A 13,768-nucleotide genomic window follows, 5' to 3' on the forward strand; every position below is an offset into this window, starting at 1 on the left:
GCTCTGCCTATGGTCACTGGGACTTACCAGTGTATTCCATCCACAGCCACACAGAGAAGTTACAGACTGCTTCTTCAAATATTAAAGTACTCTTGCTTACATTGGAGTACCCTTAGCCTTGATTTTTGCTTTATTCTTGTATTTTTTTTTTTAGTAATACATGCTTATTAAAAATACTGTAAGTGAGCAAAATGTACAAATCTACTGACGCTGGTAAAGTTACACACATGTATGCTAAGACTGAATTTATTGATGAAGAACTAAAGGGTAGGAAAATAATTAATGCTAGTCAACATGGTTCTATGGAAAATAGGTGTGTCAAACAAGCCTGATTTCATTCTTCGGTAAGTATATAAGGTTTCTAAGTCTAAGAGCTTATACACTTGCAGTTTTATAAGCATTTGACTTAGTACTACTACAGAGCATTCCAGTTCTCTCAATAAAAGCATGTGTTGAACAGCTATCTAATGGAAGACCCTCAGAAAATGGTTACCTAGGGCATCCTCAAACACAGGTACTTTTAGTAAGACACAGGTAAAATTAGTAATAACCCCAACACTATTCAGCATTTTGATCAATGATCCCAAGTTATAAAATCACTGCTGATAAAAATTTCCAAGTGATGCAAAGACTGGTAAAATATCAGAACAGGGTATTGACAGATGGGGAGCATGCCGGTGTTGGCTGGGATAGAGTTAATCATCTTCATAGTAGCTGGTATGGGGCTATGTTTCGGATTTGTGCTGCAAACAGTGTTGGTAACTCAGGGATGTTTTAGTGACTGCTGAGCAGGGCTCACACAGGGTCAAAGCCTTTTCTGCTCCTCACCCCACTCCACCAGCAAGGAGGCTGGGGGTGCACAAGGAGTTGGGAGGGGACACAGCCAGGACAGCTGACCCCAACTGACCCAGAGGATATCCCATACCATACGACATCATGCTCAGCTGATAAAGCTAGGGAAGAAGAAGAAAGGGGGGGACATTTAGAGTTATGGCATTTGTGTTCCCAAGTAACTGTTACGCTTGATAGAGCCCTGCTTTCCTGAAGATGCCTAACACCTGCCTGCCCATGGGAAGCGGTGAATGAATTCCTTGTTTTGCTTTGCTTGTGTGCACAGCTTTTGCTTTACCTATTAAACTGTCTTTACCCCAACACACAAGTTTTCTCACTTTCACTCTTTTGATTTTCTCCCCCATCCCACTGTGCGTGGAGTGAGCGAGCAGCTGTGTGGTGTTTAGTTGCTGGCTGGGGTTAAAGCACAACAGGGAGAATCGGGCATTTGCGCAAGCTCCTGTCCTTTCAAATAAAACTTTTCAGTATGGCATACGCTTAAGAAAAAGGAACATATGCCGTATCCACAGGATTAGGCACAGGTGTGCGTGAGGTGTGCTACACCCTGGAAAACAGTGATTCTGAAAAGGATTTAGAGGTCACAATAAATAAACAACTGAACATGAACACCCGGTACCATGTGGCAAAGATGGCTAATGCAATCCCTGGAGGCATAAACAGGAGGTAGCAGGTAGGCTCGGGAAGCCGTTTTGACTTTTGTTTGTCACATGTTTTCTAAAGGGATCTTCAATGGGGTGAAGAAAGAACCAGTGTCTGGAACGTGAAGCCAAGAACGAAAGAAAGAAAAGTCAAATGGAACGAGAAACAAATCCCACATTTTTAAACAGCAAGGGAATTAACCATTGGAACAAAACTGTCAATGGAAGGGAGGAGCTTTAACCTCCTGATGGTTTCAAGACAGAGAGATGCTGTCGGCGCATAACTAGGTTCAAAACAGGGATGGCTGGACAAATCTAATAGCTGGTGACACATAGAAGATCAAACCAGATGATCTAGCAGTCCTTTCTGACCTCAAACCATACGAAAGGAAATTTCTGATGTTATATTCTATGTGATCTGTAGAATTGAATGGAACATTCTTCTTTCTGAGTGACTGTAACAAGCAGCCCTCCCATAAAAGATGCACACAAGCCCAGCACAGCACAACAGGTTTTGCTGCTTCTGAAGATTTCTGAGAAGAATTCCCAGCTCTGGAAACAGCTTGGAAAGACACTACTCACATCCTATGGAGAAAGAAAACAAAAAGAAAAGAAAAAAAGGTGATGCTTTGTTTGTTAGTTAAGTGACTGTATTTCACTAGAGAGTAGTTCAGTGGAGAGCCATCACGAAATGCTCATATCCCAGTGCTGGAATGTTTGTGGTCCTCTCTGGGTCTGCTTCTAGATTCAACTTCACCTTGTGCTGGAAACCAAGTCTAGTGCTGCCTGGAGGAATGCTATCCACACAGCAAGGAAAAAATCTGCCTGTTTGTTGCCACAGCAGGTCTTTTTTTTCTAGTTAGGACTCCTGGAATCCACAGATCCTGAAATTTGCTTCAAGCGTCGAGTTCAAGTATATACAAAATGACTCTGAAACAATTATGTTTTATCCACTACTATATTTTCTACTTCCCTGCTCCCAAAAGTTCAAATACGCTTTTAAGAATACTGCTACAGCTGACAAAAAGCATTAATGAGATTTTTATGGCAACAAATAACTCGATTTTCAAGTCCTACCTGAAAGCCAGAGCTGTAGAAATAAAATTACCTCCTAAATATCCTGCTGGGCTCAGTGTCAGAGCTGGCTTCAAGAGAAGACCACCACCGACTGAATCGCTCCCACAGCTCCCTGCAGTTCCTCCTGATGGTCCCCTTGACCAAGTACAGACCAGACAACTCTTAGCTAAATAAATCACACCCCAAGATGGCACAGCTGCAGGCACTGAAAGAGAGGAGACTTGTTTTCCATTGCTAACTCTAGCTTTCAGTTTTTCTTCTACCTGCTGTAAATGGTTCAGCAATAATTTTTTTGATGTCACTAAAGCTATGTTTTAGTTACAGTTACAAGCAAATGTCACTCATCTACACACTCTACCTACTGCCTGAAAACAATATGATTTAAGGAGTATGTCAGCAGTAAGAAAAGACTCTTCCCACTGGATTAAAAATGTGCATTTTAAGAAAGGAAACACTTTTAGAAAGAAGGAGAGGGAGTCTTCTGTTTCTGTAGTTTATTTTTCTGCTTAATGAAACAAGGTTTCCAGCTTCTACAATAGCAGCTGCAAAGGCACCTCATTAATCTCCTGAGTGCACTGCCTCTCCCTGCATACCTGTAGCTGCCCTGTTCTAGCCTCCTGAAAATTATCTGTTGGCATCGCTTCAACATTCTTACAAAATAGTAATTAAAAAAAGACATATTCAACTATGTAAATTCTACAAATTTCCAAAAGAACACATTAACCAAAAGGTTCATCATCTGATACTTCTCCCGTATTTTGAAGACATTCAGAAGCACTGAACTCCAACTTGGTGCCATTGAGAATAAACCAAAAGACCCCCCCATAGAGATCTACCGAAGTAAACGACAAAGAAGGGAAGAAGTCATTGCTGCAGTCTCAAGACAGAATGCGTCAAATGCCAGACTCTTGTTCAGGCCAAAGCCTTCAGGGATCATTCAAAAAAAAAAAACCACCAACAAACCAACAAGAATTTTCAGAAGTGCTCAGGTACGCTAGGAAAACACTTGCCATGGGACACAAAGAGTGCTGGTCTCCTAACATCATCTAGATGCTTTGAAAATCCCATATGATGAGATCTGGCCTAAGGATTTAGACAAACTCAAGTCTTCCCACCTTATTCTGGAGTTTTTAACTTGACTCACTTACTGAAAATGGATAGACATACATACATTACACAATCCATTTTAAGAGGAAACAGCATCAGTGAGCCTCAGATCTCACAATCTTGTGTTTCTTAGTTTAAACACTAAACACTAATTACGCGAGGGCTTTAAAGGGTTCTCAGATCTGGAACGGCAAAGCTGCATAGAGAAAATGAAAAGCTAGTGACAGGGCAGTGCTTCCAGGTCTGATTACTAATTACAATTGCTTCCTTATATTTGCACCTGCCATAATTATGATAAAGGGTGAAATTTCAAGTAGAGTTGATAGGAAATTTTATGGTAGAATTCCCGCCAGAACATCAGAAAACACCACACTTTTTATAGTGCAGTATTTGTTGAAAACACGAAGATTTTTCTTAGCATCCATGCCATGGTTAACCCACAGCTCAGGAAATTCCCTCGCAGATGAACAAAAATGGTCTATAGTGTGCAAAGTTTAGTTGACTCCAAATATAGGACTTTTTAAATTTATGGAATAGAAAAAACTTTGTTTAAAAATCTTTTCATATATGGTTTTAAAAAAATTCATTATCCCATCAAGTGAAAATTCTGGCTTGTGTTCCACCCAAGGTTTTAGAGAATGAACGGGAAATTAATGTGTATGCTCCAGCCTGTTCCTGCAGTTACATTTTAAGCCTGCAGTATAATCTCTTCTTCTTCTTCACAATACAACAGTGTTTTCTCCTAACTTATTTCCAAGCTCTTGAACTTCACTTCTGCATAAAACAGGACATACTGTTTTACACGTATGTACAGTGTACACAGTAATAAGGAAATCAAATGAAAACTACAGAAGTGGCCAATGGAGATAAGAACGGGGACTTATTTGCTGCAGTATATTCTTCCCCCACTGGTGGAGTAACTTCCATAATGGAATCCCTTCATTCACCAAAAAAAAAAATAAATAAAAATTTGCTCTTCATTCCAATGCCTATTCTAACCATAAACTACAGGAAAAAGGCTTGGTAATACTTCTCAATGCAATAAAACAATAAATACCATTCTGCCACCAGCAGAACAAGCCAGTTAAACACACTGTATTTTTTCTATAAACAGAGCTAAACCAGAGCTGATTAAGGAGGAACTAGTCTCTTCCAGCAGCTACCCCGCCCCTCCAAAAAAAAAAAAGCAGGGGGTGATGTGAAGAAAATAAGATCTTTAAGAACAGGCAGATGAACAGAGGAAAAAATATCCCATGCATTAGGCAAAAGTCTGTAATATTTTCTAGAACAACAGCACAGCCATTGTTAGTGCTGCCAAAGCACTGCATGTTTGCTATATCACCCCAGGTCCTTGGAGAATAATAAACTAAGCAGATTAGACAGAGACTGATGTCTCTGTGCTGCTTCCACCTCTACTAAACACGGGCGCTGGTCTGTGGTTTAGAGGACAGGCAGGCAGGTAGACCCAGAAAATGGGTACTCCATGTTGGCGGGGGTGGGGGGGGGCGGGGAGCCGCTGCCGGGGGCGGGGAGCCGCTGCCAACAACCAGGGCCTGTTTATTATTTAACAGTTGGTATTGCTAGAGGCCTGGCACTGCAATACAGCAATCTCTGTTTCAGCACGAGTAAGCCTGATTACGAGAGCACAGGAGCCAAATCATGTTTACCATCGTCGGCGAGAACCCCAGTGCCCCCAACAGGCATGGAAATCCTTACCGCAGCATCTGTCCGTCCATCCCTGTGCAGGCTGCCTCCCCGGGGAGGGGTAAAGAGGGGATGGTGATCCCCAAGCAGGACAGGGAAGGAAGGTTTTGGAGAGGACGATCCTCAAAGCTGTGCAATACCACCTGTACTGGCACTGGCCAGTCCATGCCCTCCTCTCCATTTTTATGAGCCAATATGCCAGCCTCAACTCACCACCTCAAGCACCTGATGTCACCAAAGGCTAAAATAAATTTCCAGCTCTGGGGAGGGCAGGAGGCAATGATGATCTTAGGCATAGAGTCTACTCCTCTCCCCAGCAAGGACAGCGTGCCATAGAGAATGCACTTCCCCAGTGTAACTCCTATGATTCGCAGAAAGATATCACTGATAAAGACCTTGGCATTAAAAGTTTTCTTAGCTTCCGCTGGAAGTAACCCCTGTACACAATAAAAATCTGGAACACCTCCCTGCACACCCACAAACTTCAGCTAATCCAGTTTTTAAAATTTATTTATAGGAATGCTCACAAAGATTCAGTCACACTCTAAAACAGAATTTGTGAAGTATGGAATCTATTGAGTAAATGCAATTATCAAGTGCCATGAACAAACAACACTGGGTCAAGCCTCAACAATCTACTGCTATGAAAATCATAATAAAGGAAGATCAGACCATCCTGGTGATACGACGCTTTCAGTTTTAGCTTACTGGTTTAAATGCTAGCTCATTTTAGTAGCCACAAGCTGCTTCCGACTCCATAAAACAATCTCAATGATCACCTTCTACTTCCCAATGAACAAGAGTCATTATCTCTGACGTTTCTCCAATTCTGGTGAGGTTCAGTGCAAGGGTGAGTTGTTGGAAGACATGCAGTCTACTTGAATCTCCACCACTGGCTTGCTACAAGACTCTGAGAGCTGGTGGAAAGTGACTTTTCCCACATCCCCCTTCTCAAAAAGAGGATAATGAAAAGCAATGCATGTAAAAACTAACAACTGATTCTTTAATATTGATGAAGAGTTTAGCAGTACTGACATGGTACATGTGCTTAGAAACAAAGTTTTATTACATTCTGTATCACTACATCAGACCCTGACTGGTCTCATCAGCAGAGGGACAGCAAATGAGAAAGCCTGTGGAAACTAAGGTTTAGTTGTAAGTTGAAGCCACTCCCAAGTTAGGAAAAAGCCAGGAGTGCAGTAAAGCAGGATCCTTGAATCCACTGGTTATAGTCTCACCATGGGGAGGGCCCTGAGCATCATGAGGGATCCCATACCCAGGGAAAACTGGAGCTTGCCATGGCTTCTGGGCAGTACAGGAAAGTGTTACTCAGACAGGTGGTTAGAAGCACAAACCACCACCTGCTCCTGGATCTCTTCTCGCTGTTTTCCCCAGCTGACTCTGGCCCTAACCGCTTTCAGCTGGCCAACGGCAGCTGCCCCATACCTCTGTGAGCGAGATGGCTGCAGGCTGCTAGCAGGCGGAGGGGGGGAGCAGCAGCTGCGCACCCCTTCCCTGCCGCACACAATCCTCTCGTCCCCCAAGACAGAGACCCGACTTGGGCTTCTATTCAAATTCCCTAGTTCAGTCAAAAATCCCTTGGCTGCACCACAGATGATCTGCAGGAGGAGAGGGGGCAGCCAGCAGTGGTCTTACCTGCAACTAGCCCAAATAAGAGAGTACGCAGTAGTTGCCTCAAAGCTAGCAGGGGCGATGGCCATGCACAACTGCGGGGTGCAGGGGAGGGCAGGCAGAGCACACTCAGGCACAGAACCTACGCTATGGATACCTACAGCAGACTTCAGTCCCCAGACCTACCAATTTGGCATTAACGCGTAATTTGTACTAAATAACCTTTCAAGAATTCAACACAAATAATGTAATCATAGCAATTAGACCCTTTACCAAGCATAGCTGAATCAGACATGCAGTCCGGTCATTTCGCAGAAGGTAAAAAGCACTTGACAAAGGAATCTGCACCTTCACAGGCACTAGAGGTGTACAGGTATATGTAATAATTGCATTCCGTGTGTATTAATGTTTGCATATAAGAAATGCATGCTGAGCTAGCATAACGCCTCCTTCCTCAAATAATAACTAAGTTTCATACTGTGCCTGAAGTGCTCTTTATATAGTACACAGAAATGGGTTATGTAAAGATTAGAGCTGTGAGAGTTGTTCACAACGTAACTGAAAATCTAGTAACAAAATCCAATTCTAACCTAGGTTTCCCCAACACAAAACTCAGGCCATCTTTACAGAAAGGTCTGTGAATTTTTGATGGTTTTGACACCGAAATCATACCAATCTTATACCCAGAAAGGGAAAAGAGAATGGAAGGACAATAAGAAAAGAATAAAATGGCTTGGGAAGGGACTGGAAAAGACAGACAATCAGGAGCAATAAAATTTCTCCTCTTCGTCCTGTGCTACTGCCCTTCTTTCCCATAGTGGAAAGGGGGAAAAAGAGCCCCGAGCTTTCAGAGAATGCATCTTGTTATGCTGGAGCCACGATGCGATGCGTGGAGTTCAGAGTGCTCAGATGCTTTTGTATGTGTATCATTACTAGATGACTAGATTTGGTATCAGGATAATATTCCACCATTGTGTAGTATGTTCCCATCTGATGTTGCCTTTTCCCCAATTTAAAAGAAAAAAACCAAAACCTAATAAAAAAGAAAATTAAAAAAGATACAATAATTGTTACTGCACACTCTAATGAATTATTGTGTTCAAGGTTCCTACAAAAAAAGTAATATTATACTCGGCTTATGTTTTAATTGATTTATTAATATTTTATCACAGGAATGTAATTTAAGCTCCTCATGATTTAGATCTCATAAACCTTTAGCATTTTGCAAATTCAAATTCCAATTTAAAGCCAGGGCGAGCAATTAACTTTTCTATCATCTTGTCAGGGGAGAAGGTTCGTGTTTAATTTGAGACAAAGTGACAGAAATATATATACACTGTATGTATTACTCCAATTTAATTTATGAGTCAGCAGCATCCACCTTCCAAATGTAGATTTAATGGAAAGGGAGGAGGGAGCACGGGAAAGACCCCGCTATTGTGGCACTTGCTGTGATATCTGCCCCAAATTCACTATGAAAAACTGTTCCTGGTTTATTGAGATACTGGGCTAGATTGATTACAGCTCTATTTTCAATCCTTTTGTTTTAATTTCCATTCACTCATCACTTTCTCATACAAAGCGTGTTCTCTCAAATGTCAACCAGCAGTTACCAGCCAGTGATGGACAGTTGAAGCCATGGCAGGTTCTCCCATCACCTGTCCTAACTGCTCTGCTTCCTGCCCCCATCAGTCCCCTTAAAAAGCAGATAGCAGGCAAAGAAAGCTCCCCCGTCGGACTGACACGAGTTAATACCTGTGGGGACAAATCCTGCAGTCCTCACTGATGCAGTGGTCTCACTGAAGCCTGTGGGATGCTCGTTTGATTAAGGAGAAAACAAAAAAGACGGTGCTCCTAAACTATCCTTGTTATTATTTCCCACACAAAATGACATTCCAACCTCTTTATGTGTAACAAAGGAAACCTGAAGCTTAAATTTGCATGAACAAAATAAACAGCTGGTTAGCATTTGCCTGTGCTGCTATAAGAAAGGAACACCTATTTTACAGCTACCTTCCAGAGACCTTCCAGGTCTGCTGTCCCCACAACACGGCTAAGCATTGCGTCGGAGTTAGCTCACAAGCTGAAAAGAAGGTCACCGAGAAGCTGTCCCATATATCACCTATCGGTCTTTAATGTGTCCCTAAATACTTACATAAAGTAAACTGTACTTCAGCTTTCTAGAGGAGGAGAGGATTTTTTTTTTGACATGTGAGAACTTTACCATTACTGTTGATACTTCCGATAGTCCTATCATATCAGAGGGGATTATTTCAGAAAGCGATTAGGGGCTCAATTCCAACACTTCTACACACAACCAAGCTGAATCTCTAGACTCCCAAAATCTTAATGCTGCAGATTTAGTCCCAGACATTCCAAGATACTGGAATAATCAGATCTTGTTCTGATTTACAGAGCTGTGACACTGCAAATGCAGATCCAGCTCTACATTCAAACCTAGCTAAGTATAATTGTAAGTTGTAGTGTTCAACAAGCGCATCAGATGGAGCCAAGTCAGAAACGTTCTTCCTCCTCATGAATTCAGTTTTGGCCTTCATCTTCAAAACATTTGAAAATCAAAAATTCTTTGAAATACACAAAAAATCTCCACTAGTTTAAATTAAATAAAATATTTTGCTTTAATAATTTCAGACTATTTCATTGGAATTCTTAGGCTTCTTTAGTATAATTGTCTTTCCTTAGGAAAAAAAACCAATGCTCTTGTATTGAAAAAAAAAAAATCACTATTTCTTTAAAGAAACAAACAAAAAGTATGTATATATATATACGGACACAGATGAAAAGTTCATCCAAAGCTTCTCTCCAAAACTCCCCATACAGTCTTATATCAGCTTATAGTTAAAACTTATTAGTGGAAATCAGACTCGAGGTACAATCATTACGCAAAACCCAAGACGCAGAAGATCTCCGATATTCAGCCATGTTTTACTCTCAATACACACTGGACTTGGAGCCAAACTCGAAAATCTTGTTTCATGCCTGACTCATTTATGAAGCTTCACTCTAATTCAGAGCCTTATCACTTTCTAAACTCAGGTAAAAAAAGCTTTGCTGTCATACATATTTTTAGACAAATTATAGCAGAGTGTCTTGCAATTTCCATTACTTTGTGGTGTCTGCACTGCTGATAGACACCAGCCCACATTGGCATCGCTGCTGAGGTGTCCTAATACTTGTCTGAAAAATACTATTAACTGCACATCACAGGCATTTGAAGTGCATAAGAAAACCATAAACTTAATTACACTGGAGGACTAGTGTGATCTCACATGAAATTTGAGCTACTGTTATTAAAAATAGAGAGATTGCATTTACTTAATGCTTCTTACAGTAAACCAGTCAATTTTAAACTTTCAAGGTTGTATAATCAGACAAAACAATACTGGGAGGGGAATACGCCGTCTGTGGAATTTACTAGTACAAGCATTTCACATGTCAAGCAGCAAAAATTTGTTTATTCTGCTAAAAAGAATATTTCTTGAATTACTATTGTCTATGAGATAGGACATCTATTCAGACTGCACAGCATAAAGACTTAGACTAAAATAATTTGCAGAAAAGACGTTGCTATACAGCATTCTTCCTCACACCACCCCCCAAAAACCCCAACCTGTTCTGGATTTCAACCAGCTTTTAAATTCTCAGATCTGTTCTTAATGCTTTGTAGCCTTTACATCTGCTCATCATACTGGGAACATTGCCTCTCTCTTCCACATGCTACCTGCTCCTAGAAGGGGAAGAACTTTTGTTTTCATCACTTTTCTTCTGTTATCTGACATTTACCTATCTGAACCTACGGAGTTTACCTCAGGAAAAGAAGTGAGGAACCCTTCCACCTCCAAAACCACAGCCAGGAAAAAAACAGATTGTGCTTAAACTAGCAACATGGATTCATGGCACTTAGTGACATCCATATTTTAGATACTGAGCTCAAGAGCTGCTTCTTGGAATGAGTCAGATCCAGAGACACATCCCTATGGATACCCTTGCACTTGCCAGGTCTCCATTAAGAGGGAGAGGTGTTATCTAGTAATAGCTGGGGCAGAGGGGGGGGTTAAAAAATTACCCAGTCTCTCCCTCGCCCTCAGTGGCAGAAGAGCTGTATTACACAATGCCATTAAACCATCCTTTTGCTTGGCAAAAAGTAAAACCATCCCCCTTCATTTCTCTTTCTGTGCCCACCAACACTACCCCAGTCTCTTCAGCCTTGGGGACTTTGGTAGGGGAATGAGCGTACGAAGCAAACTGCTTGCCAGGTAAATTCTTGCCAAGCATACCTGTCTCAGAAATCCAGAAGTTAAAAAACTTTTCCAAGGGAAGAGTCTTAAATCTGCTCATGACGTGAACCTGCCTTGGGATCACACCAGATGGACTCTGAAGACAGGATGTTGAATCTTACTTCTGAACACTACAATTTGCTTATTTAGATTAGAAAGAAATACTTAATCATTATATGTTTTATCATCAAATATACCTCCCAAGAATAGTGGCTCCTACAAGAGTCTCAAATCTTATAATCTGTGTTGTCAGAAGTTTTATGCAGGAATGTTTGCTGTTCATGTTGCATTATTTCAGACCTCCATGACTGACTTTGACTTAGGAAAGAAAAAACACCACCACCACAAACCTACCTTTCTCATTTTGGGGGAATTATCCATACCTAAGGTAGCATAGTAATTTGCAAAAATAACTTCTCAGATTAAACTGACTCGCACCTGATTTTAACTACAGCTTCTCCTTCCAGCAAGCGATGCGCAGTCACCCCAGTTGGATAAAAGCACTAGGGCTTGTAACATGCAGGGTAAAATTGTCTACTGATGAGCGCATTGCTGTAGTAATAACCTACCAAGGACAAGTTCCCCTAAGTTCTGTCTTAGCTTGTGTTAATACTCATTTGAAGAGACGAGATGAACCTTTAGGGTGGGCATAAATGGGGAAAGAAATCCTTCTAGTCTTCTTGAAAGTCTGCTTGCAAAAATGATGTTGCCACAGAATCCTGCAAAACGTACGCCTGCTAATCATTATGGTTTTGGCTCAAAACCCCCCTCCCAAAACTACAAAAAGACCCCACAGTGACACCTTTCTCAAATTGGTAACTTGGACAATAAAAGAGATTAAAAACAGAAGCAGCAGAATAACCCTAGAGGCAGGGCCATTCTTTGTGAAAGGGCACTCTTCAAAAAGTAGCTTCAGAAGCACACCTGCACAATTCATACACCACTTTATTTAACGTTCCTTTTCATGTTTGCCCAGGTTAACGTCAAGAGTGCAGTAACCCAAGGTGTTTCCACAGCAAACTTTCATGTCCGCTGCAATTTTCCCTTTCAAATTCAATACAGTAAAATGAAATGAAGCAAAATAAAACAATCTTTATATACCAGTTCAGCTAGCTTTCCCTAGCCTTCATTGTGCTGCATCTCTCATCAGCTCTCATTTACTCAGACAAGACAGAAAAGATTTGCAGATCCTATTACATTTTCCCACCCTATTTCCCATTCTGTGTGTAATTTTTTCCTTCAAATAATACTGATTGTGTCAACTGGAGGGGGGGGGGGGGGGGGGGAAGAGAGAAAGAAACAAGCACTCTTTGTGTTCTCTTCGTAGTAATAAAATATGAAAAGAAGAATTCACAAGAAAACAGCTGTATTCCCAGTGCTTAGAAAACGGACCTAGCTACAGACAGACACATTCTACTTAGAGCAGCATGTCCAGCTAAACTGTCAAAGTGTCAGGAAGAGTTGTGTGCACTTTTGTCAGCAAATACTGTGGAACATAGTGCACTTCCTACCAATTCAAAGTCAAAATCCTGGAAATTGCTATTTTATAGGGAAGGGAGGCAGGGTTGAGGGGAAGAGTCTTTTGCATGCCAGCAAAGTGATGAGAAAGAAGGCAAGACCAGAATAGGTTGTTATTACTGGTACTGACTTTATTTTTTCTTTAAAGGAAAATGAATAGAATGTTTTAAAAGGTAGAAGTAGCGAAGGGTTAAAAGGAGTAAGTGAGCTGATAAGAGAAAGCAGAAATACTAGCTTTCTTTGTAACCCACCTAAAGATGTCTGATTTTACAAGCAACTCAGTTCAAGCACATTTTTTGCTTTAAGCACGTGCATGCTCTCACCGTAATCTTGAGAATAAGAGCACCTTTCTTTTTCCTGCTATCTCCTGCCTCATATACTAAACATTTTCCAGTGTTTGCAGTAAGTGAGGCAATTGATCTTAAAGAAAACAGCCTCTTACTAAAGAACCTCTATTCAACCTCAGACCAGGTCCATTAGGTGTACTATCAGAACACCAGATCCCACAGAAAACAGCATTTGATCACATAATTAAAAACCAGAAAAGCACGTGGAAGTTGAATTAAGGCTGCTCTGTCAACTTTAATTCTAGTGTTCACAGATTTGACTTTAGGTAAGTGAAATATTCTCTCAACCTTTTTTCAGTGTATTTAATTCCTTGGATTTTCAAATAGTCAAGTGAAAAACAGTATCTGCTACACACCAACCCACCAGTGCTTTGTGGTCATCAGCAGTATGGCAACCTTAAAGCCCACCAGACAGACTGCCTCTTGAGTTAACTAAGAAGCTGATAGCGGTAGTAGGTCCTCCTTATTTTCATGGAACAGCTATTGTGGTTAGATTCACAAGTGTCAAGAAGAAAAGGGAAAAAATACCTCCCTCCCACAAAGGTCATTCAATTGATATTTTTCTTCAAAGCATCATTCCAAATCATGAAGGCAC

This window comes from Cariama cristata, unplaced genomic scaffold (genome assembly GCF_000690535.1).
Source record: "Cariama cristata isolate BGI_N322 unplaced genomic scaffold, ASM69053v1 scaffold8130, whole genome shotgun sequence".
Taxonomy (NCBI): domain Eukaryota; kingdom Metazoa; phylum Chordata; class Aves; order Cariamiformes; family Cariamidae; genus Cariama; species Cariama cristata.